At 41.8% G+C, this 26,645-nt stretch overlaps 2 non-coding genes and 1 pseudogene across 2 annotated transcripts; all 3 read right to left on the reverse strand.

Annotated features, from left to right (window-relative positions):
- Nucleotides 1–1,487: 1,487 nt before the first annotated feature.
- On the reverse strand, nt 1,488–1,672 carry LOC122942756. Its single transcript, XR_006390693.1, has one exon. It is a non-coding gene; the product is annotated as a U2 spliceosomal RNA (small nuclear RNA).
- Nucleotides 1,673–15,622: 13,950 nt separating this feature from the next.
- LOC122942759 lies at nt 15,623–15,827 on the reverse strand (annotated as a pseudogene).
- A 10,406-nt stretch (nt 15,828–26,233) lies between these two features.
- On the reverse strand, nt 26,234–26,422 carry LOC122942699. The gene has a single exon (XR_006390652.1). It is a non-coding gene; the product is annotated as a U2 spliceosomal RNA (small nuclear RNA).
- Between the last annotated feature and the right edge of the window lie 223 nt (nt 26,423–26,645).

Genomic DNA, 26,645 nt, shown 5'->3' on the forward strand with positions numbered 1-26,645 from the left:
CTGAAAAACACAGTTCAGGATTTCGGCCACAATATATCGCAGCATCTTTCAAACCCGGAACTTTTACGCAACCTCAATCCGGATGGATTGATGAATATGGGTTTCCCCATCTGCGAAGTCAAAGGAGAACGGCATCTCCATGCACCAAGGCCAAATCCCGACCCCGAAAACAAAAAAAGGATACACACCAAATGAGATAAGCCTCCAATCCAGTCCGGGGAAGGGGACCTCAGATGCTTCAATGCCCAGATGAACACGCTCCAAAAATAACGAAAAACGCTTCCAGCGATAAATATCACTGACAAGCGCGATCGCTTCCCGTTGCCCGGGGACTAAGCCTATCCCCTATAGCAGCAAGGGGGCACAACACAGGCTATAAACCCGTGCCGTCCCCCAAGGCCGAGGAATCGCGGACCCCATGTATCCCTAACTTGATCTTAGCCAAAAGGCCGAGAAGCGATAACCGGCTCGGCCTCGACAACGGGGCCGCTGATCGCTAATGTGGAGCACTTCTCAAGGCAACAGCCTACAGGCCCCAGCCCCAGACACAGTCCGGGAGGCTTCTTTCTCTCACAAACCAGGGAAAACGTGCGTCCTACGCTCAGAAATCACCAGCATGCTCCTCTTTGTGTTCGCCATCTGCATAGCTCCGCCCACCACTTTTGGTCACGCCTTTTCTTCGCACGCAATTCCTGGTGCCAAAGCACGCCAAGCAGAAAAACTGATAACGAGTGAATTGAGAGTAATGTGAAAAAAAAAAAAAGGTATGCATTGTTGATTGTGATGTCACTGCCCCATTGTTGAGTGTTCCGTCAGGACCCTTGTGATGTCATCCACTGACCTGACCTGACAAGCCTCTTGTGACACGTGCAGTATTACGTCCATTGGCCAGACAAGGCAGGTCCAGCTGTTGCTGATACATAGGAAGTGCTGGACTACTTTTTAGCCTCCAAGTCATCCATCCAGTTCAAAAGATCCACAAGAGGGAGACACAGGCAAACAAACTTTACTTATTTACTAAAGCACTAGGAAAGCTAAATTGGTTACATCAAGACAACTTGCTACAAAAGGGTCAATTCACAGAAACAACTCAGCAGCCCGCCCAGGTGCGCACTACAGGCCCAAATCAAACCCTAGGTGTGTGGAGTGGAGGTCCAAACACTTCATTCAGGTGATATCCAAACACTTCATTCAGGTGATAAGCCAATTAACCATCAATCTTAATTGGATTTGGGGTGTGAGGAGAGGTGACTGGCTGGCTGGGTTGGTTGCTTGGTGCTGGAACAAACCCACACACAGCTGATGCAATTAGGAGATTGACAGTCTAGATGCAGCATGTTTGCAGAAAGCAGCACATCACAGCCCTCACAGGGGAGAAGCTGAAGTGCAGACTCCTGAGGCAGGACACAGCAACTTTTCATTTGCTTGCTGGAGGGATGCTTGAAATCCATCTCTCAATTTCATTCTGTTTTTTTATACTGGAATAGAAAGGGTGCACTGGTCCTGGAGGTACTGCAATACCAGGTCAATGCGTGGAGTGGACAGAGCAAGCTCTTTTTCCATCTCCCTGTTCGAAAAATCCATTTAATATATGGTCCCCAGATAGGGGACATATCAGATATTAAACTGATAAGAACAGATTCTTTTTAAGTTGATAACCCCAAAGGGGTATATTTATTAAAAACAATATTTACATAAGAATAAACTCACAATAAATTTACATAAATAGACTCTTAGTAATCATAAAATTTAAATTACTCGCATAAAACAGACAAATTTAAATTACTGACCCCCATTCTCTTAAAAACCACTTATTACACATAAAAGGAGCATGTTTTCTGTCTATTAAATAATATTTATACATCTCGTCTAAAACCATTTTTAAAACATTTTCTTCTGAAATAAGATCATGTTTAAAACACAAGATGTTCCTGGCCATCCACAGAGCTGCCTTAACACAGTGATCTTCCATGCCATAGTCCTCTTGGTCCTTGATGGGCATTCCAGTTCACCATAAAACACACCGTCCATAGTTAAAACCAATAGTCCAGTGATGTTCCTTATTATAGGGAACATTTTCAGCGAGATTTTTCGTGCAAAGAAGCAATACCAGAGTAGATGGAATACGTCCTCTTCATCTCTACAGCCTCCTCTGGGACATTCGGCGGTGCCTGATAATCCTCTTCGGTGCTGGAATGCCCGGCATGGAAGACACTCATGTGCGCAGCTCCAGGCCAGGTCTTTCTGTGAATTAAAAAGATAATTAATATTCACATTTTTCCATACCCTTTTACATTTTGCATCACTAAAATTTCTTATAGCTGTAACCATTTTTTCGTCTTTAATTCCTTTTAATATTAATTTGCTATTTTTAAGTTCTTCTACCATTTTCCCTTTTAAGTTAAAAGAGGCCACTATTTTTTCTAAAATTTTATAATAACTAGGCAGGTTAAAAGCAAATGGGGAATTTAAAACCGTTGTAAACCAACTGTTCCTACGCATAAAATAACCTGTGTTATAGTGGATAAAATAGGACCAATAATTCTCTTTATCCCCTTAATGACATAGGGCGTACCGGTACGCCCTATTTCCCGAGTCCTTAAGGACACAGGACGTACTGTTACGTCCTAACTTTAAATAGGCATTCCGGCGCCCCAGGGGTTAATCTGAACAGGATGCCGATTGAAATCATTCAGCCGACATCCTGTCACAACGCCAGGGGGGGGGTCATGTGACCCCCCGTGTCGGCGATCGCAGCACACTGCAGGTCAATTCAGACCTGTGGTTTCTTGCGTTTTTTGCAGTTTCAAGATTTTAGGCACTCTAAAGTTTCCCCTTGAAAATTCGTTGGCTTCTAGTGGGTTATACCAGGGTGCCAGCACATTGCTGACATCTGTGCAGATGTCAGCCGTTTAACCCTTTTCATACCGCGCTCCGTACGGACCGCGGTATAGAAAAGGTTAACTTTCGGGGTCAAGGGGCTCCCTCCCTCTCCCATCGGGGGGCTGCTGTGCCTTTGCAGCCCCCCGACAGCCCCCCGCCAGCCCCGTCCTCACCCTTCCCCGTCTAGAAAGTTGTGGCAGACGGGGAAGGTTCCCATGGTAACAGGACGCCTGCTCAGGCGTCCTGCTGTCCATTGTGCTGAACAGATCTATGCTAAAAGCATAGATCTGTTCAGTGTAAGTAAAATACAGTACAGAACCCTATATAAGGTTCTGTACTGTATTATACAGACATCAGACCCACTGGATCTTCAAGAACCAAGTGGGTCTGGGTCAAAAATTTTTAAAAAAAGTGAAAAAAGTTAAGGTAAAAAAAAAAACATTTATCACTGAATAATAAAAATAAAATACACTACACATATTAGGTATCGCCGCGTCCATAACGACCTGATCTATAAAACGGTCATGTTACTTTCCCCGCATGGTGAACGCCATAAAAAAAAAAAAAAAAAAAAAGAGAAAATTGAAATTTTGCCCACCTTACTTCCCAAAAAAGGTAATAAAAGTGATCAAAAAAGTCGCATGTACGCCAAAATAGTACCATTCAAGCCGTCATCTCATCCCGCAAAAAATGAGACCCTACTTAAGATAATCGCCCAAAAACTGAAAAAACTATGGCTCTTAGACTATGGAAACACTAAAACATGATTTTTTTTTTTTCAAAAATGAAATCATTGTGTAAAACTTACATAAATAAAAATAAACATATTAGGTATCGCCGCGTCCGTATCGACCGGCTCTATAAAAATATCACATGACCTAACCCCTCAGGTGACCACCGTAAAAAAAAAAAGGTGTAAAAAAAGCCTTTTTTTTGCCATCTTACCTCACAAAAAGTGTAATAGCAAGCGATCAAAAAGTCATATGCACCCCAAAATAGTGCCAAACAAACCGTCATCTCATCCAGCAAAAGATGAGACCCTACTCAAGATAATCGCCCAAAAACTGAAAAAAACTATGGCTCTTAGACTATGGAGACACTAAAACATTTTTTTGGTTTTAAAAATGAAGTTATTGTATAAAACTTACATAAATATAAAAAGTTGTATACATATTAGGTGTCGACGCGTCCGTGACAACCTGCTCTATAAAATTACCACATGATCTAACCTGTCAGATGAATGTTGTAAAAAAAAAGTGCCAAAAAAGCTATTTCTTGTTAACTTGCTGCACAAAAAGTGTAATATAGAGCAACCAAAAATCATATGCACCCTAAACTTGTACCAACAATACTGCCACCCTATTCCTTACTTTCTAAAATGGGGTCACTTTTTTGGAGTTTCTACTCTAGGGGTGAATCAGGGGGGCTTCAAATAGGACATGGTGTCAAAAAAACAGTCCAGCAAAATCTGCCTTCCAAAAACCGTATGGCATTCCTTTCATTCTGCGCCCTGCCGTGTGCCCGTACAGCGGTTTACGACCACATATGGGGTGTTTCTGTAAACTACAGAATCAGGGCCATAAATAATGAGTTTTGTTTGGCTGTTAACCTTTGCTTTGTAACTGGAAAAAAATATTAAAATGGAAAATCTGCCAACAAAGTGAAATTTTTAAATTGTATCTCTATTTTCCATTAAATCTTGTGCAACAGGGTTAACAAAGTTTGTAAAATCAGTTTTGAATACCTTGAGGGGTGTAGTTTCTTAGATGGGGTCACTATTATGGAGTTTCTACTCTAGGGGTGCATCAGGTGGCTTCAAATGGGGCATGGTGTCAAAAAAACAGCAAAATATGGCTTCCAAAAACCATACGGCGCACCTTTCACTCTACGCACCGCTGTGTGGCCGTACAGTAGTTTACGGCCACATATGGGGTGTTTCTGTAAAAGGCAGAGTCAGGGCAATAAAGATACAGTCTTGTTTGGCTGTTAACCCTTGCTTTGTTAGTGTAAAAAATGGGTTAAAATGGAATATTAGGCAAAAAAATGAAATTCTCAAATTTCATCCCCATTTGCCAATAACTCTTGTGCAACACCTAAAGGGTTAACGAAGTTTGTAAAATCAGTTTTGAATACGTTGAGGGTGTAGTTTATAGAATGGGGTCATTTTTGGGTGGTTTCTAATATGTAAGCCTCGCAAAGTGACTTCAGACCTTTAGTGGTCCCTAATAATTGGGTTTTTGTAAATTTGTGAAAAATTTCAAGATTTGCTTCTAAATTTCTAGGCCTTGTAACATCCCCAAAAAATAAAATATCATTCCCAAAATAGATCAAACATGAAGTAGACATATGGGGAATGTTAAGTCATCACAAATTTTGGGGGTATTACTATGTATTACAGAAGTAGAGAAACTGAAACTTTGAAATTTGCTAATTTTCCAATTTTTTGGTAAATAGGTATTTTTTATGCAAAAAAAATTAACTTTTTTGACCCAATTTTTGCAGTGTCATGAAGTACAATATGTGATGAAAAAACAATCTCAGAATGGCCTGGATAAGTCAAAGTGTTTTAAAGTTATCACCACTTAAAGTGACACTGGTCAGATTTGCAAAAAATGGCCTGGTCCTTAAGGTGAAATAAGGCTGTGTCCTTAAGGGGTTAAAAAGAGTATTAAAACATAAACTAAAATACTTTATTAAAAGAAAGGCTTTAATATCAGGGAAATCCTTACCACCCTTATACTTAGGAAGCATAACAGTTTCTCTTCTCAGTTTCTCCATCCTGGATCCCCATAAAAAATTAAAACATACTTTATTAATTTTCTTTAAAAGGCGAACTGGCGGAGAAAAGACCATACTAAGAGAGTAAAATCAGTAAAATTATCATTTTAATAACTAAAATTTTCCTTTCCATCGTTAGCTTCCTAAGATTCCACATACTTATTTTTTTGTTTATTTTCTCAGTTACCGTATCCCAACTCTTCAATCCGTTAGACTCACTGAAGGTAATTCCTAAGATCTGCACAGACTCAGACTCGGGAATAGAAATATCTCTTAAAACCATATCTCCAATGTTTAAAATATTACTCTTATTAAAATTTATTTTGAAACCAGAGGAGCCACAAAAATATTCAATCAACTTGGAGGTTTTTTGGATTGATGGGGTGTCCCTACAGAGTATCGCAACGTCATCCATGTACCCCACTACCTTAGCCTCTTGTCCCCCCCCCCCGCCTGGCAGGGGGACTCCATGTACTTGTTTCTCCTGTCTTATTGAAAATAAAAGAGGCTCAAGAGCGCAAATAAAGAGTAGTGGGGACAAGGGACACCCCTGTTTTACTCCTGATTTTAAAAGAATATCCCGAGTCTTAAAACCATTAATTAAAATTTTACTTGTGCATTGATCATAAAAAGCTCTCAAGGATTGTAAAAAGCCATCCGGAATACCCATTCTCTTTAAAACCTGAAAAAGATAAAAATGTGAAACGCGGTCAAAAGCTTTTTCAAAGTCCAAAGATTAAAATTGCTACGCTCCCTTTCCTTTCTTTAATATTATTAATAGCGTCTTTTAAAAGATTAACATTGTCCCAAATACTCCTCCCGGGCACCCCGCAGACTTGATTTGAGTGGATTATCTTATGTACTATTCCTTTTAATCTATTTGCACAAATCTTAGCCATAATCTTGTAGTCACAATTCAGCAGGGTAATCGGCCTCCAGTTCTTGATGTCTGCTATATCTCCTTTTTTGTATAATAATGATACCTCTCCTTTCTTCCAGGAGCCCGGGAGGGTCTTTGACCTAAAAACTTCTATAAAAAGGTTAAATAAATCATCTTTTAAAACACCATAAAATGTAACATAAAATTCAATGGGTAAACCGTCTGGACCAGGAACTTTCTCCTTTTTAAAACTTTTAATTGTCTTTAAAACCTCTTGCTCTGTAGTATCTTGTAATAAAAATCCTTGAGAGTCATGATCTAAAACACATCAATCACCTTCAATGAGTCTTTCATAAAATACTTATCAATTTTCTTCTCATTAAAAAGTTCTGAATAAAAATTATATGCTTTATTTAAAATTCCTTCTATAGAATCTCCAGCATCTCTATTCTTTCCTTATTATCAGGGGACCCATAAAAATTAAAAAACTGCCATTTAATACCATCAATAAAAGCCTTAACTAATAAAATCCTCCCTGGTAAAATTTCATTCACGGACTCAATTAAAACATTTCCCTTAAATAAAATTGCAACACCTGCTGACTTTGATTCGTTTGATCCGGACCACACTGAGGGTCCGGACTTCCAGTCCTCTTTATACTTTTTATAATTTTGCCTGTGGGGTATGCAACACTCCTGTAAAAAAAAAAAAAAAAAGACAGTGGCCGTAAAAACAGATAAAAAGTTAAAAAGTGCAACTCTTCTTGTTTTCGAATGTACACTTCTGGTGTTGAAGGAAATACCTGTTAAAAAAGCCATGATAAAAAATTAAAAAGGGAGGGGTGATTGTCCTCTTACCCAAGCACAGCCTCAGCAATCCTCCACAAAGCCAGAGATATCACTGTCGCTCCTGTCGCCAAATATTTCGGATTCCATTGTACGCACTGCCTTCACTCAGAGGAGCTGCCTTCACTCAGCTGACCCCCCTTATATATGGCAACCTGTACGGGACCCCACACTGTTCTCACAGCTAATGTCTTGGGTGTCTGAGCCACAGTGTCACTCCCCTCCCTTTCTGGGGCAGGGGTTTCATCCAGAGCCGTTTCAGGAACATACTGCTCTAAGGGAGGTTCTATTTGCTCCCCCTCCCCCCCAACAGGATGGGGGGGAGTCTCATGTGGGTCAGGGGGATCAGCGGCTGGTCCCCCAGCCGTATTCCTCCCGAGACCCGTTTTTACCGCACCTGCGTAGTCTTTACGCTTTTTAGACACCGTGACTCCACCCAGTTCCTCTGCACTGTCCCCAGGTTGCCCGGGAACCGAGTGCGGTCCAGGCGGATCAGCATCACTCGGTTGGCCCCCACTACCCATTTCTGGGGGGGGGGCTTGTCCGTCCGCTGATCACTGGACTTCCGCTTATTTTTCCCCGCGTCTCTGCTCTCTCGGTTCACCTTGTTGGGGGGGGGGGGTCTGCTGGTATCCATCTGTTCGGATTCCGTCTCTTGCTCCTCTCCTTGGGGGCCGGCTTGGTGGTCGTCTCGTTTCTCTGTTTCCTCTGGTTGTGTTGGACGCCTTGGCCGTGCTCCGGGTTCCGCCTTCGGGCCAGCGTACCTACTAGGACAATCACGGTAGAGATGCCCTATTAAACCACAAAAATGACATTTTTTTTCCCGCATTACATTCACTGGCATCATGCTCTGAGCTTCCACAGTTTCTACAGGTACTAAAACAATTTTCCGCGATATGACCATAATTCTTACATCTCCTGCAGTATGGTGGCATATTGGAAAAGAACATGTCTCCCACCATATCTCCCAGTTTAAAACGTGCCGGAGGTAAAATAATCCCTACTGAAGAGTTTGGATCACGGTAACATGTTACTTTATATCTCCACTTCGAGGTCCATATCCCTGCCAAATTAATAATTTTCCCCATAAAAACAATTGTTTTAAAATAATTTGCTAAATAAGATCTTACTACATGTTCATCTGCAAAGGGGCAATACATTTTAATAACCACAATTTTGCTATCATCAATTTAATGTCTATAAAATTCTATACCGTCCACTCTAGGGTCACTTAATTTAGATGGAAGGGCTACCACGAAATCCTTAAAAGTAACATCATATACTCTATGTTTCGGGTAATCTTGGATGGCAAGGATTTACCTTTTCTGAATACCAAATACTTTAACTAAAACCACATTTACTAAATAATTTAAATCATACTCCTCTTATTTCCTTGCTGTTACAAATAATCGTACAGAATTTTTAATTCGGGCATACTCTGGTATTGCACTTTCCTCTGCTCCTCTGGTTTCTCGTCTTGGTTCTCCTTCTCTGGCTCCATCTCTTATTTGCTCCGTCTCCTCTGGTTTCTCTAGATTCCTCTCCTCCAACAGGTCTTTCTCCTCCTCCTACAACAGGTCTTTCTCCTCCTCCTCCTCCTCCAGGTCTTTCTCCTCCTCCTCCTCCTCCAGGTCCTCCTCCTGGGTCATCTGCCATAGTTTTTACTTTGGCGCCTTTTCTACGTCTAGAACGCAAAAAAAGGTGCTCCCCCAGCAGTCCGGAGACTACTAGGGGTAACGGGGATCGCAACTCGACGCCCCCGGGACTAAGCCTCTCTCCCAATAGCAGTAGGGGGGTGAAGTCCAGGCTATAAACCTGAGACGATCCCCCCAGGCCGAGAGAGAGGGTACCCGAGAGCTACCTTCCACTGTCTGACCAAATGCAGCACACAAGATTTTTTAGTTGACTATCCCTTCGCAGGGACGCCATATTTATTAAAAGAATATCAAAACAAATTTTACAACATTTCAAAAGAAAAGGGAAATATAAATAATTACAAGAACATGGTAAAAGGAATAAAATCATATATCAGAATTCCATTCCCTTAAAAACCATTTCCTTTCTGCGGTAATCTCAGTTTTTTTGTCAATTAAAAAATAAATATGCATCTCACTAAAACAAATACCCAGAACATCATCAACTGTTAAAATATCATGTTTAAAAACTAAAATATTTCTGGCTTTCCATAGAGCTTCTTTTACGCAGTTCACCGTCTTCCATGCCACAGCCTTTTCAGAGGCTGTTGGGCATTCCAGGGATCCGTATAAAATCATGTTATATGTAATGTCTCTTAGGCCTGCCATCTTCTTGATCAGCTGAAGCACCCTCCTCCAACACTCTCTTGCAAAGCCGCAGGTCCATAGTAGATGTTCGATTGTCTCGTCACCTTGGCACCTTTCTCTTGGGCAGATGACAGACCTTACAAATCCCCTGCGGTACTGGAATGCCCGGCATGGAAGGCACTGGTGAACGCAGCTCCAGGCAAAATCCTTCTGGGAATTAAAAAGAAAGGAGGCATTAATATTTTTCCATATTGTTTTGCATATTTCCTCTCTAAAATTACTTATGTTGCACGTCATCTCCTTTTCTCTTAAATCTTTTATTAACTTTTTACAGTTTTTTAGTTCTTCAATACTCTTTTCTTTCAAATTAAAATTTAACACTATTTTGTCTAAAATCTTATAGTTTTCTGGTAGGTTAAAAGCGTAAAGCAAGGATAAAACAGTTTGAAACCATTTAAATCTATGCATAAAAAAACAGTATTAAAACGTATAAAATAGGACCAATAGTGTTCTTTAAAAAGAGCATTAAAACAGTAACTAAAATACTTTTAGTAATAAAAACCTATTAAAATCCGAAAAATCTTTACCACCTTTATCTTTAATTTTTATTACGTGTTCTCTTTTTCATTTTTCCATTTTGGAGCTCCAAAAAAAGGTAAAACAATATTTAGTAATCCTTTTGAGTACATCTGATGGAGGGGGAAACGCCACACTTAAATACAATAAAAGGGGTAAAATGATCATTTTAATAATTAAAATTCTCCCCTCCATCGTAAGTTTCCTCATGCTCCACATACTTATTTTCTGCTTTACCTTATTTTCCACCATGCCCCAACTAAAATCTATAAAACTATAAAAACCGTTATTAGGCTCACTGAAGGAGACACCTAAAATGGTGATAGAACCAGACACAGGAACGTCAATATCTCGTAAAACCATACCACCAATGTTTAAAATATTACTTTTGTTAAGATTTATTTTAAAACCAGAAGCACGGCAATAAAAATTTATATGATCTAAAGTTCTCCGGAGCGACGGGGCGTCCCTACACAATACCGCAACATTATCCATATACCCCACTGCTTTAGCCTCGAGTCCCCCTCCACCGGGCAGGTGGACTCCACGAATCTCTTTATCCATCCGCAATACACATAAAAGAGGCTCTAACGCACAGATAAAAAGCAGTGGGGATAAAGGACACCCCTGCTTTACTCCGGAGTTTAAAATGACGTTCTGTGTCTTAAAACCATTTACTAAAATTATGCTTGTACAGTTATTATAAAATGCTTTAAGAGACAATAAAAAACCTTCTGGTATACCCATTCTTTCTAAAACTTTAAAAAGATAAAAATGAGAGACACGATCGAAGGCTTTCTCAAAATCGATGGATAAAATGACTAATTTACCCTTCCTAGCCTTTGTGTCCTCAATACAATCTTTTATCAAGTTTCGAATATCCCATATGTTTCTCCCAGGAATACCGCAGACTTGGTTATGATGTATTGTCTTGAGATGACTTTTTTCAGATGATTCGCACATATCTTCGCCTTCACCTTGTAGTCGGCATTGAGAAGGGTTATTGGTCTCCAATTGTCACCTTTTTTATATAGTAAGGAGACCTCACCCTTCCTTTAGGATCTAGGTAAAGTTTTAGATTTAAAAACTTCATTAAAAAGATAAAACAAATCATTTTTAAGAAGGTCATAAAACTTTACATAAAACTCAATGGGTATACCATCAGGTCCAGGTACCTTCCCTGCTTTAAAACTCTTGACTGTCTCTAAAACCTCCTGCTCAGTCAGCTCCTGTAATAAAACCTGCTGTGAGACAGGATCTAAAACAGCAGTGACCTCCTTTAGTGAGCCTTCTAAAAGGGACTGATCCACAAATTTTACATTAAAAAGTTCAGTATAAAAAGGTGTACTTTATTTAAAATACTCTGCATCTCTTTCACACCGTGTATTTCGATAATGGCATCTTTTTTATGAATTAAAAAAAATATATATCTGGAACAGGTTTCATCGTTTTCCACATGTTTCACTCTTGATCGGAAAATTATCTCTTTTCCACTCTGTTCCAGATATTTAGTAATCTCTTTTCTAAGGTTTTCTATGTCCAACTTGACATCGATGCCATTATCTCTGAACTTATATAATGTCTGCAACAGGGTATTGAGATTATTAAAAACATATTTTCTCTCTCTCGCTTTCTGAATGCTCTTTTCAATAAAAAAGTTTTTAATTTTCTTTTTCATTTTCTCCCACCAAGAGCTAGTGGAAGCATTTGAACTCCTTACCCGGTTGCATTTTTCATAAAAGATTTTAAAATCTAAAATAATCTGTGGATCATCTAAAAGGGAAACGTTCAATTTCCAAGATTTTTTTACCAGGGACCTTATTCAGGTCATGCTTAAGAACAAATGATTTTGTGGTCAGAAAAGACATTGGTTAAAATTTCACACTTAAAAGGCAGTAGGTGGTTATTACAAAAAATAAAATCGATCCTTGAACTACAGTTAACATTGCTCCAGGTCACGCCGGCTGCCTCTGGGATGTTTCTATTGCATTCCATCAAGGAGGTTAAAATCATCTACAAGGTTTTTTTAACATCCCAGAGGTTTTATCATAGTTTCTACTAGTGGAGCTAGTCAGCCGGTGTTCCCCTTTCATAATGCAATTAAAATCACCTGCAATAATGCAAGGGTCAGACGAGGTAATAAAATTAGATGAAATTCCCAGTATGTCTGCCCTTTCATCCTTATCAGGTGACCCATAAAAATTTTAAAACTGCCATTTTACCCCATCAATAAAAACTTTAACCAATAAAATACGACCTGGTAAAATTTCATTAAAACCATCAATTTGAACATTCCCTTTAAAAAGAATGGCGACCCCACCTGACCTGGACTCGTTAGATCCAGACCAGATGGATGGTCCGTGCTGCCAATCTTCTTTCTAGCTCTCATAAGAGCTCATATGGGGAATGCCACATTCTTGCAGAAAAAATACGGATGCAGTAAAAGTTGTTAAGAAATTAAAAAGAGCAACCCGTCTATGCTTAGACTTGATGCCCCGCACATTAAGGGAAATTCCTTTTAAATTAGCATCCATAGTAAATGTTTTTAAGAGATACCAGCATAACCAGAACATTCACTTGAACTCACGTCCCTGCCCTCTGAACCAACAGTAATTAAGGAGCCTTCAGGAGAGGAACTTCCGTCACTCAGGCAGGAGCCTGCAGCCATGCTCGGGTAGTCTGGCAATCCGGCTTGAGAAATTTTTACCTGGGTCTCACTTCCCTGGCCATTCAGGTCCTCGTCACCAACCTCAGGAGGGTCTCTGGTCGGTTCCGATGGTCCCCCCTCCGGGCACTGGGTGGTCCCAGGCCTTTCTTCAGGGGGAGGTTGCGCACATGGCAGGGAATTGGGGGTCCCCAAGGAGGCACTCACCTCCCCAACCACCTTACCAGGCGGGGGGAGGCTACATGAGGAGCCACGTCTGCCTGATCTTGTTGGCCAGACGTTTCCATCAGCTCCTCAGGCCCCCTATCTTGAGACCACCCCTTTTCCCCCCGCCCTTTTCCCTTTTTTACCACCTCCGACCAAGGATCGTCAGCAGGGACAATTATGGAACTAGGAGACCCAGGCTGCCGAGGTTGCCCGGACTCCCCCGAACGTCCAACTTTTTGGGGAGTCACTGGTTTTCTCTGTCTCGCTTCAACCTCGGCTTTTCTCTTGTTAATCCGCCTCTTTATTGCATTTATTGGACCACCCGAGCACTCCTGCTGCATTTTCTCAGTTTCCGCCCCTTCACCACTCGCACCAGGGGCCTCGGGCTCCTGCCTTACCTCCTCATCCATCGCTTGTTCCTCTCCTTGAGGGCGGGTCTGGTCAGCTGGTTCTTGTGGGGGCGCCTTGGGTTGCTCTGTCTTCCTGTGGGGACAAAAATTATATAGATGACCAACCCTTTGGCAGAAGGTGCACTTTTTTTCATGTGGGCATTCTTTGTTGGAGTGTTGGGTGCTTCCGCAATTTATGCACTGTGCTTCGCAATCCTCATTGGTATGGCCATATACCCCAGAGGTTCTGCAGAATTTTGGCATCCCCATACAGAAGAGGTCGCCATTGATTTGTCCCAATTTAAAACGGGCAGGTGTGTGGCGTCTTAGATAAAAGTCAGTAAAAACTTCCATTTCGATGTCCAAATGCCACACTCGTTCACCACTTTCCCTCTATATTGGACCTCTTTGAAATACAGAGATAAAAATGTATCTAATTCCCTCTGGTCCACATAAGGGGAGTACATTTTAATCACTATGAGTTTTTTCTCGTCGAAGGCGTGCTCCACAATCCGTATACCCTGAAGCCTGGGATCATCCTTCATTTGCTCTTTTTAAAGCATCATGGAAAATTCCGTCCCCAACGAAAGTAACATCATAAATACCTTGCTTCGGGTAATCCTGGATTGCAAGGATCTCGTGTATCAGTACTCGCAAAGCATCCTGCAACACGATCTCCACGATGTAGCGCAACACCTCCGACTTCTTGTCCTGGTGGACACCTCCGGTGAAGAGGATCCTCACCGAGTTTTTTAGCCTGGCATATTCCGGCACGAAGCCGGAATCACCGTCCATAGTTCCCTGGCAGCAGCAACGCCCTGGTCCGAGGCTGCAACTTCTGGGTAGTGTAAAACCACCAGAAGGCCGGGGATTGCAACTCGTTACCCTGGGACTAAGTCCTCTCCCCAATAGCAGCAAGTGGGTGAAGTCCGGGAATAAATTCCCGGACGATCCCACAAGGCCGAGGAGAGGAGTACCCGAGTGCCCTCAACTAGGACCAAGTGCAGAATCAAAAACACATAAACTTGATCTTAGCCAAAAGCCGAGAAGCGATACCTGCTTGGCCTCGACAACGGGGCCACTGTTTGCCAACGCAGAGCACTTCTCAAAGCAACAACCTATAGGCCCCAGACACAGTCCGGGAGGCTTCTTTCTCTTACAAACCAGGGAAAATGTGTGTCCTACGCTCTGGAATCACCAGCATGCTCCACTTCGTGTTTTTCGTATCTGCATAGCTCCGCCCACCACTTTTGGTCACACCTTTTCTTTGCACGCAATTCCTGGTGCCAAAGCACGCCAAGCAGAGAAACTGATAAGGAGTGAATGGAGAGTAGTGTGGAAAAAAAACAAAAACAAAAGGGTATGCATTGTTGATTGTGATGTCACTGCCCCATTGTTGAGTGTTCCGTAAGGGCCCTTGTGATGTAAACCACTGACCTGACCTTACTTGACCTCTGACCTGACAAGCCTCTTGTGACACGTGCAGTGTTCCATCCATTGGCCAGACAAGGCAGGTCCAGCTGTTGCTGATACATAGGAAGTGCTGGACTACTTTTTAGCCTCCAAGTCATCCATCCAGTTCAAAAGATCCACAAGAGGGAGACACAGGCAAACAAACTTTACCCATTTACTAAAGCACTAGAAAGCTAAATTGGTTACATCAAGACAACTTGCTACAAAAGGGTCAATTCACAGGAACAACTCAGCAGCCCGCCCAGGTGCGCACTAGAGGCCCAAATCAAACCCTAGGTGCGTGGAGTGGAGGTCCAAACACTTCATTCAGTGATATCCAAACACTTCATTCAGGTGATAAGCCAATTAACCCAACAATTAAGCCATCAATCTTAATTGGATTTGGAGTGTGAGGAGAGGTGACTGGCTGGCTGGGTTGGTTGCTTGGTGCTGGAACAAACCCACACACAGCAGATGCAATTAGGAGATTGACAGGCTAGATGCAGCAGCAGCAGGTATGCAGAAAGCAGCACAGCACAGCCCTCACAGAGGAGAAGCTGAAGTGCAGACTCCTGAGGCAGGACACAGCAACTTTCCATTTGCTTGCTGGAGGGATGCTTGAAAGCCATCTCTCAATTTCATTCAGTTTTTTCATACTGGAATAGAAAGGGTGCACCGGTTCTGGAGGTACTGCAATACCAGGTCAAGGCGTGGAGTGGACAGAGCAAGCTCTTTTTCCATCTCCCTGTTCGAAAAATCCATTTAATATATGGTCCCCAGATAGGGGACGTATCAGATATTAAACTGATAAGAACAGATTATTATTATTATTTTTTTTAAACCACTCAGTGGTCAGTATCTAAAAGCTCTTAACAATCTTATTCATTCATAACGAGCTTATTTTGACCTCATCATCGTGGCATTTTCTTTTTCTTTTTTTATCACAACTTCACAATAAACCTCCATTTTTTGTGCTTCCATATGCCTTCACTATTTAAACCACCACCGCACTTTTTCTCCCAATAATAAATAATATACAATCTTGATAGTATTAGTTTCATACAATCCTTCTCTGATATTAACTCCCTTTTAAACACCCATATATTCCTCACATCCCATAAACATTCCAAAACACAGACCATTATAAACAATAGCATTCTCGCATTTTGCTTCCCACTTTCCCCGAAACCAAACAAAACCACCTTCCAATCCATGTAATTAACTCATGTCAACTCCTTAATCAAACCACCCATCCCTTTCCAAACATTCTGCGCATATTTACAGTTCCAGAACAAATGTCTTACACTCTCACTTTCACCATACCTTTCTCTCGGACAAAGATCTGTTCTAACTAAATCTCTTCTCTTTTGCACCTCTCTAACTGGTAGAATATTTTGCAGACCCATCCATACTATGTCCTTTTGTCTATTCGACACCCCTTTAATTGATAATTTTTTCCACACCTTCACCGCATCACTCTCACACAACCCCAAAATATCACAAGCAATCTCATCCTTATATATCACGTTCATTACAATATTCTTATTTTTGAAACTATTCATTTCCATACTTAATAAATCATACTTCCTTACGAATTTCTCAATCACCTTATACCAACCTGGACATTTAAACGCAACTGGCACTCTAGCATCTCTTACTCTCCACTTCAAACCATACATCATCCACCCAGCCATATATCTCAACATACACGCACACTTATTCTTTTTCTCATTCAAAATCACAAAACTCTTAATGTATGACACACCTAAAAAAATCTCAAAATTCGGCAGCCCCAAACCCCCTCTTTCTTTCGACTTATTCACATATTCCCTTTTCAGCTTCTCCATTCGAGTCCCCCATAGAAAGGAGAAGACCATTTTCTCCATTTTCCTCATTTTCATCACATTCGTTGGATAAATCAAAAAAATAAACCATACTACTGGCAAAATAACAGACTTTATGATCAGAACTTTCCCAGTCAAACTCAAATCTCTCAAACGCCAAAAATTTAACTTCCTTTCAATCTTTTTTCCACATTCATCCCAGCTTTCATCACCTCTCAAATTATCATTAAAAAGAACACCCAAAACCTTAATTGCCCCACTCTCACATTCCATATCCTCCAATCTTACTCAGTTATCCCCAAAACATTTAAAAGCACACTTACTCCAATTTACTTTAAAACCCGATGCACCACAAAAGAAATCCAATAACAATCTACTTCTCCTCATGGCAGCCAAATTGTCATTCACGATCACCACATCATCCATATACCCCAAAATATTCACATATTTTCCTCCACTCCCTGGAATCAACATCCCTCTCATTACCTTATCCTTCCTCACCAAACACAACAAAGTCTCAATCACACTTATAAATAATACAGGAGACATCGGACATCCCTGTCTCACTCCCGACTGTACACTTATTCTGTTACTCAAAAACCCATTCACTAATATTTCACTATACACTTCATCATATAAGCTCCTCACACATCTCAGATATACTTCAGGGTACCCCATTACCTCTAATACCTTAAACATATACTCATGAGACACACGATCAAAAGCTTTCTCAAAATCCACAGTTAGTAACATACACTTCTGTCTCCTATTCTTACAATCCTCAATCACATCCCTTAACAAAATTAAATTATCTGACATACTTCTCCCTGGTATTGCACACACTTGATCCTCCCCAATCACCTTTCCAACATACTTATGCTTACGATTTGACAAACATTTACTAAACACCTTATAATCTGCATTCAACAACGTAATCGGCCTCCAATTCTCCACTTTTTTCCTTTCACCCTTCTTATAAATCAGCACTACCACTCCATCCTTCATAGACTCACTCAACACCCCATTCTGCCACATATATTTACAAACTTCAAAAAAATCCTCTCCCATCCATTCCCAAGCTCTCATATATAATTCCACAGGGATTCCATCTTTTCCAGGCGTCTTATTCTTTTTTGAATCAAAAACACCTTTTTTAAACTCTTCCATTGTCACATCACCACACAACACCTCCTTATCATCCTTTTCCAAACTTCCTTCCAGACATCTTACAACATCCTCCATTAAATTCTTATCCACCCATTTCTTTGCATACAAACATGAATAAAACTCTTCTATTTCTCTCATAACTCCATTCCCACTTACACATTGACCTTTCCTATTTAAGATCTCATTCATGTCCTCTTTTTTCCCACACACCTTTTTAAAGAAAAACCTTGTACACTTCTCATTCTCTTCTAACATCATAACCTTTGAACGAAAAATAATTTCTTTGCCTTTCTTCTCCATAATTAGTTTCAATTCCTTTCTTGCTTTCATCATCAAATCCTCTACATTCACACCTAACCCACATAATTTCTTCAACCATTCTATCTTCATAATTACTTCTTTGTATTCATTCCTCAACAATCTTGCTTTCTTAAAACCCCACCTTCTAAAAAAAAACTCTTTTACTCTAACCTTCATCCAATCCCACCATCTTAGCACATTCTCAAACTCTTTCTTTCTTTCCTTCCATTTCATATATTCAATCCTAAAAAGGTCAATTATTCTCTCATCTTCCATCAAACTAACATTTAGTTTCCAATACCCTTTCCCATACGCGCTTCCTATTTTCCCTTCAACACAACACCTTAACGCCATATGATCAGAAAACACAACATCCTCTTGCCAATATTTAACACAGTTAATACTTTTGGATAGAAAAATAAAATCTATTCTTGATACTATACTCCCTTTCTCCGACTTAAATGTGCACAGTGGTGGTTTCCCCATCCTGAGTTCAGAAGTATCTATGAGAGAAAAATCACTGATTAATTTATGCAACATTTTACCAGATAATCACAGCCTGATGAACGTTTAAAATAAAAAAACAAAGATTTATTTAAAGTCTGTTTAAAAAGAGGGTGGGGAAACCCATATGTCACAATCTGTGACCATCAGGCAACTAATCTTAGAAATGTATACAGAGAGGGGAGCAAATATCTCTGCACATTAGGAAGATTAGGGTAAGACCCGACTTGATAGCTGGAATAGCTATGTATGTGCAGGTCGGGGTAAATGGACACTAAAGTCAGTGTGAATGGATGCACTATGTGTGTATCATCGGTGATCCTGTAGGATGTATATACACAGATAAGGTTGTGCCACCTGGTATATGTAACCAGGAATGTTCAATACATTAGATCGCACTGCCTCTGTCATATAACAGTCTCAAAGGACTTGCAGCCACTAACTGTAGTGCAGATGACAGATCAGTCTTTAATGTGTATTGCTGATGGTAAATACCTAGGTCACAGCCTTATATCCGCAGCCAGTATTGGCTAAATACAACCACTCAGAGCCAATTGATTAAGCTCCATTCACACACATAAAAGCCAGTATATTTTGGCTCATCCATCCATCACATGCATACTCCAAGGCTGACTAAAGGGTTAAATGCATATAGTGCAGTCCTGCCTAAAGAGCTGTATCCTGATACAATGTATTAGCTCTACGCGTTTCCACGTGACCTGTTATTATCACGCATCTTCAGGAGCTTATTGTTTGCTAATGTCAAAACAGTAGAGCCGCACTGTGGTGTGCTATGGCTAATGGCGCTGTAATGGCCGCATGCGGCCGATAGAACGCCGAGTTCATATGGACGAGGCCCCGCCCACCAGGAGGCGTGTCCCGGTACCGTATCCAATCAGAAGTAGGGGCGGGCTCTCTAGCTCCGCCCCCTGACCGGCCGATGCCGAAATTGATTCCAACACTTCCTGACATGAATTGCGTTATACGCAGTGACAGGGGGAGTGAGATTCGCGGCCCATATACTGTCATTCCAGACCGGAGCAAATCCACACAAGGGGTGCCCTCATGATTCATAACCAGAAAAAAGACAGGTACCGCTCACACCCATGTCGTGTGACATCAAAGGGGAGGGGTAAATTACAACACTGATAGATTCAAAAGAAGCATCACTGTTGCACGCAGCTCAGGTTGGACATGCACATATACTATACATCCAGATTGTATAGATGCACATCGATATGTACATATACAGACCCTATTATACCAAAAATGGAAAAAACAAGATGCAACTTACATCATGTTATGTTATATTTATTAAAGATTTTTTTCTTCCTTTTGTTATTATTAAATTTCAAAGGGCAGCATATACATGTGTGCAGATCAACTCCAAGGTTTAAATATAAAGGGCAGCATATAGGTATATGCGACTCCAAAATCAGACGTGCTCCAATATCAGACGTCCAGCTCTAATGTAGACCATCCCATGTATATTGGGGCTACTGTATTAGATGAAACTGGCGAAAGATATGGACTCGTTGAGCCCTAATGGTTGAACTGTCTGCAACTTGTATGTCCACATCGCTTCTTTTCGTAATAGGGGTATATCAATATCCCCTCCACGGATTGACATCTTTACTAATTCAATCCCTTGTACTTTTAACACATCAGGGTCACCGTCATGCATTTCACATACATGACGTGCCACTGATGTGTCCCGTTTGTTACGGATGTCCGACATGTGTTCGCCGAATCTGCGTCTCAACTCACGTCTTGTTTTGCCGACGTATTGTGACCCACATTGGCAACTGATTAAATACACAACACCCGCAGAAGTACACCTGATAAACGCCCGTATCTTGTACCTTTTATTTGTTATGTGGCTGGTAAAGAATTCTCCTCTCAGGATATTCCTGCAGATGATACACGAGCCACAGGGGAAGGTACCTTTGAGGGTATTTTTTAACCAGGTCTCAGGTTTGGGTTGTGTATATAAACTCTTCACCAAGTGGTCACGTAGATTTGAACTACGTCGGTACGTGATTGAGGGAAAATCTGGAATAAGCTTCCCCAATATCTGGGTCAGATTGCAGAATAGACCAGTGATTTTGTAAAATGTCACGAACATTATTGTGGGCCTTATCAAAAGTTGCGACAATTCTGGGCGTAGAGTCCGCAGTGTTTCTTGGTTTTGGAACCAGCAATTGGGTACGGTCTGTACTCATGGAGTGATGGAACGCTTGTTTCAAAGCATATTGTGGGTATCCCCGATTGATAAATCGGCCTCTAAGGTCAGATGCAGCAGCCCTAAAATCACCTAGGCCTGAACAGTTCCTCCTGGCCCTGAGGTATTGTCCCTTCGGGATACCTCTTTTCAGGGCCAGGGGATGACCACTCTGCCAGTGTAGAAGGCTGTTAGTCGAAGGTTTTTTTCCTAAACAGATTTGTGGTTATCTTTCTGTCAGTGCCGATGGTGATCATCAGGTCCAGAAATGCTATCTGTTGTTCTTGTACCTCAGATGTAAAAAATAAACCCATCTGATTCACATTTAATGCTGCCACAAATGCCGCAAATTGTTCTTGTGTCCCCTTCCACAGGATCAGCACATCATCGATGTACCTGATCCATAGTTGCACCTTCGATGTGTGCTGCTCCATCTCGTCGCCGAACACAACTTCCTTCTCCCACCAGCCCAGGTACAAGTTGGCAAAAGTCGGGGCACAGGGACTGCCCATCGCGACACCCCTGAGCTGGTGGTAGAAGCGTTGGTCGAAGATGAAGACATTGTGGGTGAGGACGAATTCCAGCAGCTGTAGCAAGAAGATGTTGTGCCGGCGACATTGTTCACCTCTCTGTTGGATGAAGGCCTCGACAGCCCTACACCCAAGATCATGGGGTATAGAGCTGTACAAGGCCTCAACATCCAAACTAGTGAGGAGGACACCTTCCTCACACTGTATTCCATCCAGGCGTTGTAGCACATCCATTGTGTCTCGGGCATAGGATGGCAACGACATCAGGAATGGACGCAAAATTGTGTCCAAATACGTGCTTACGTTGGCAGTAAGGCCACCTATGCCCGAGACAATGGGCCTGCCCTTCAGTACCGATCCTGCCTTGTGCAGTTTCAGCAGACTGTAAAATGTTGCCACAATTGGGGATTTAGGAAGAAGATAGTCCAATTCATTTTTGCTGATGAGTTTATCTCCAAAAGCACTATTTAACAAACTCGCCAGCTCATGTCTGAATATGGAGGTAGGGTTAGTTGGAAGACGCCTGTATGTTTTGGGATCCTCAATCAGGCGGAGACACATTAAACGATAATCCCCCTGCTCCATCACGACAATGTTGCCTCCTTTGTCGGAGGGCTTAATAACAATGGGCGTGTCAGTCTCCAGTGCTTCCAAGGCCTGTCTTTCAGCTGATGTAAGGTTATCCCTGCCCAGAGGTATATCCTCTAATTTTTGGAGGTCCTGTGTGACTACATACAGAAAAGTATCGATAGGGGTGGTATCACTAACCGGGGGAAATATTTTAGATGGATTTCTCAACTCCGTAAATGGACCATCTCCTATCATTTTGTCACCCTCTTCCGATAGACCTGCCAATAGCAGAACGTCTTGCAAATCCTCCACCTCAATACCCAGTTCATGACATCTTCTCCGGTACCGGGACACGCCTCCTGGTGGGCGGGGCCTCGTCCATATGAACTCGGCGTTCTATCGGCCGCGTGCGGCCATTACAGCGCCATTAGCCATAGCACACCACAGTGCGGCTCTACTGTTTTGACACTAGCAAACAATAAGCTCCTGAAGATGCGTGATAATAACAGGTCACGTGGAAACGCGTAGAGCTAATACATTGTATCAGGATACAGCTCTTTAGGCAGGACTGCACTATATGCATTTAACCCTTTAGTCAGCCTTGGAGTATGCATGTGATGGATGGATGAGCCAAAATATACTGGCTTTTATGTGTGTGAATGGAGCTTAATCAATTGGCTCTGAGTGGTTGTATTTAGCCAATACTGGCTGCGGATATAAGGCTGTGACCTAGGTATTTACCATCAGCAATACACATTAAAGACTGATCTGTCATCTGCACTACAGTTAGTGGCTGCAAGTCCTTTGAGACTGTTATATGACAGAGGCAGTGCGATCTAATGTATTGAACATTCCTGGTTACATATACCAGGTGGCACAACCTTATCTGTGTATATACATCCTACAGGATCACCGATGATACACACATAGTGCATCCATTCACACTGACTTTAGTGTCCATTTACCCCGACCTGCAGATACATAGCTATTCCAGCTAGCAAGTCGGGTCTTACCCTAATCTTCTAATGTGCAGAGATATTTGCTCCCCTCTCTGTATACATTTCTAAGATTAGTTGCCTGATGGTCACAGATTGTGACATATGGGTTTCCCCACCCTCTTTTTAAACAGACTTTAAATAAAGCTTTGTTTTTTTATTTTAAACGTTCATCAGGCTGTGATTATCTAAGTATTATAGGAACGTCTATCAATCCAATTGTTTTTGTGTGTATAACATTTTACCAGACCCATCTGTTTTCTCCCCTTCTAATGCACAATTAAAGTCTCCATAATAATATAGTTTCCATTCTTCCTACCAAAAACATATTCAATTTTCCCAACAAATCCACTCGTTCTTCTTTTTTTATTGACGCATACACATTCACTACCTTAAATTTCCATTTTTTGTATCTTATTACTGCTACCACACATCTCCCAGCCTCCACCACTCTATATGAATCAACACTCATACTCTTATTTTTTAACAAGATTCCTACCCCTGAATTTCTATTTTCACAAGACCCTGACCATACTGATTCACCATGCTCCTATTCATCCTTACTTAAAGTTTCAGCTATCCCACATTCAACTACTTGTTTTTTTAGAAAATCAAAAATTGCTGCCCTCCTTGCCCTAGACTTCATCATGCGCACGTTCACGGATAAGACATGACAGAGAGTTTTGTCCCCCATGTTAGGATTTTTTTCCTGACATAATTTTCAATTCCCCACATATGCCTCAACCTTCTTCTCCTTGAAGGGGGTAACCACAGGTAAAGTCCCCAGTCACGGCTTCGTCTAAAAACGACATATCATTTGCCATGTCCTGGCTTGGGAAGACCCTTTCCTCTCTGGGGCTTGCGCCTTCACTTAATGGTGACAACAACCTTGGTCTTTTAGCAGATAGACTTATAGCGAGGTCATCAGCACTTGTTGCTGTTCTGGTGGATTCCTTTAGATCCTCCTCCTCATTTCCTTCTTGTCCGCCTTCCCAAGACATTATTGGAGTCTTCACCTGAGAAGTCTCCATTTTTCCCTCGCCCTGCAGGCCCGTGACCTCATCTGATGGCACCGGGAAATCCATCAGACCTAGAGAGATATCCATTTCACCTCCAGCTCCTCCTTCCTCCTCCACAAGACCTCCATCATTCCCAAGATCACTGGTTCCAGCAGCATCTTCTTTCTGAACCTGCTTTTGGAACCTTTCAGGGACCGGAGGCCATGTTTTAATGGCTTCTGAATATGTTTTGGGTTTTGACTTAGGCCTAGTATTCAGGCTACAATCTCTGAAAACATGCCCTTCTTTGCCACACACATTACATACTGGAGGATTTGTACAGGATCTAGTAAAATGTCCCTCTTTATTGCAATTAGAGCATCTTAGAATAGGCTCCCTCCACTCCTCCACAGTGTGACCGTAGATTCTACACCTCCGACAAAATACTGGGTTACCAGGGAAAAACAACAAGCCACGATCTCTCCCGATCACAAAGTTCATTGGAGGGTAGCATAAACCGCCTGGGCAAGACACATCGGCTCTAAATCTGATAAAGAACTTGTACCTTCCAGTCCAAATCCCTTCAGAGTTCAAAACCTTATGTGAAAAACGCACTTCTTCACAGTACATCCTCAAGAAAACAGCGATATTCTCTAAGGGTATATACGGGTTGTGCATAAACACCACCAAAGGAATGTCATCATTATATAACAACACAAAATTAACACCATCCAGTACCGGGTCATTTTCATAAACTTTTAACAAAGTCAATAGGTTGTGAAAAGCAGGTGAGTTAGTTAACACAAGGGTATAGCTTCCTCTTTTGGGATCCTGTAAACATAAGATCTCCTCCCTTCTGATATGTAAAAGCTTAAAAAATACCTCATGTACCAAGAATTCCAATGTGAATTTCTCTCTCTTGTTTTCCTCGATGTCAATCCGAAACCCGTTCTTGACCCGGTAATCTCCGGTCCCTGACGAACGAATGGTGACGCCCATCCTGCTGTCATCTGTCGTCCTCCGTCCGCCTTACGTCGATCGCCTCCTCAAACCTCAGCCTTGGCTGCGTCCGGACAAGCCATGATCGCAGCCAAAAGGCCGAGAAGCGATACCTGCTCGCCCTCGACAACGGGGCCGCTGTTTGCCAACGCAGAGCACTTCTCAAGGCAACAACCTATAGGCCCCAGCCCCACACACAGTCTGGGAGGTTTCTTTCTCTCACAAACCAGGGAAAACGTGCGTCCTACGCTCTGGAATCACCAGCATGCTCCACTTCGTGTTTTTCGTATCTGCATAGCTCCGCCCACCACTTTTGGTCACGCCTTTTCTTCGCACGCAATTCGTGGTGCCAAAGCACGCCAAGCAGAAAAACTGATAAGGAGTGAATGGAGAGTAGTGAAGAAAAACAAACAAAAGGGGTATGCGTTGTTGATTGTGATGTCACTGCCCCATTGTTGAGTTTTCCGTCAGGGCCCTTGTGATGTCATCCACTGACCTGACCTTACTTGACCTCTGACCTGACAAGCATCTTGTGACACGTGCAGTGTTCCGTCCATTGGCCAGACAAGGCAGGTCCAGCTGTTGCTGATACATAGGAAGTGCTGGACTACTTTTTAGCCTCCAAGTCATCCATCCAGTTCAAAAGATCCACAAGAGGGAGACACAGGCAAGCAAACTTTACTTATTTACTAAAGCACTAGGAAAGCTAAATTTGTTACATCAAGACAACTTGCTACAAAAGGGTCAATTCACAGGAAGAACTCAGCAGCCCGCCCAGGTGCGTACTACAGGCCCAAATCAAACCCTAGGTGCGTGGAGTGGAGGTCCAAACACTTAATTCAGGTGATAAGCCAATTAACCCAACAATTAAGCCATCAATCTTAATTGGATTTGGAGTGTGAGGAGAGGTGACTGGCTGGCTGGGTTGGTTGCTTGGTGCTGGAACAAACCCACACACAGCAGATGCAATTAGGAGATTGACAGGCTAGATGCAGCAGGTATGCAGAAAGCAGCACAGCACAGCCCTCACAGAGGAGAAGCTGAAGTGCAGACTCCTGAGGCAGGACACAGCAACTTTCCATTTGCTTGCTGGAGGGATGCTTGAAATCCATCTCTTAATTTCATTCAGTTTTTTTATACTGGAATAGAAAGGGTGCACCGGTCCTGGAGGTACTGCAATACCAGGTCAATGCGTGGAGTGGACAGAGCAAGCTCTTTTTCCATCTCCCTGTTCGAAAAATCCATTTAATATATGGTCCCCACATAGGGGACGTATCAGATATTAAACTGATAAGAACAGATTTTTTTATTTTATTTTTTCCTCAGTAATTAGACATTATTATACTAATCAGTCCACTCCAACCGTGGCTCAAACCATATAATGTCTGATATACATCATAGGAATCTACTGAAACTAAAACAAAAAAATAATGATCAAGATTTACTCACATAATTTTTCCATTGGGATACTCTCCATATGCCTTCCGCTTTATTTTCTCCAATTCTTTTTTTGTCCAGTAAAAAAATCGTGAATACTCTGGATAAAAACACTTTCACACA

This window comes from Bufo gargarizans, chromosome 6, assembly GCF_014858855.1.
Source record: "Bufo gargarizans isolate SCDJY-AF-19 chromosome 6, ASM1485885v1, whole genome shotgun sequence".
In the NCBI taxonomy this organism is placed as follows: Eukaryota; Metazoa; Chordata; class Amphibia; order Anura; family Bufonidae; genus Bufo; species Bufo gargarizans.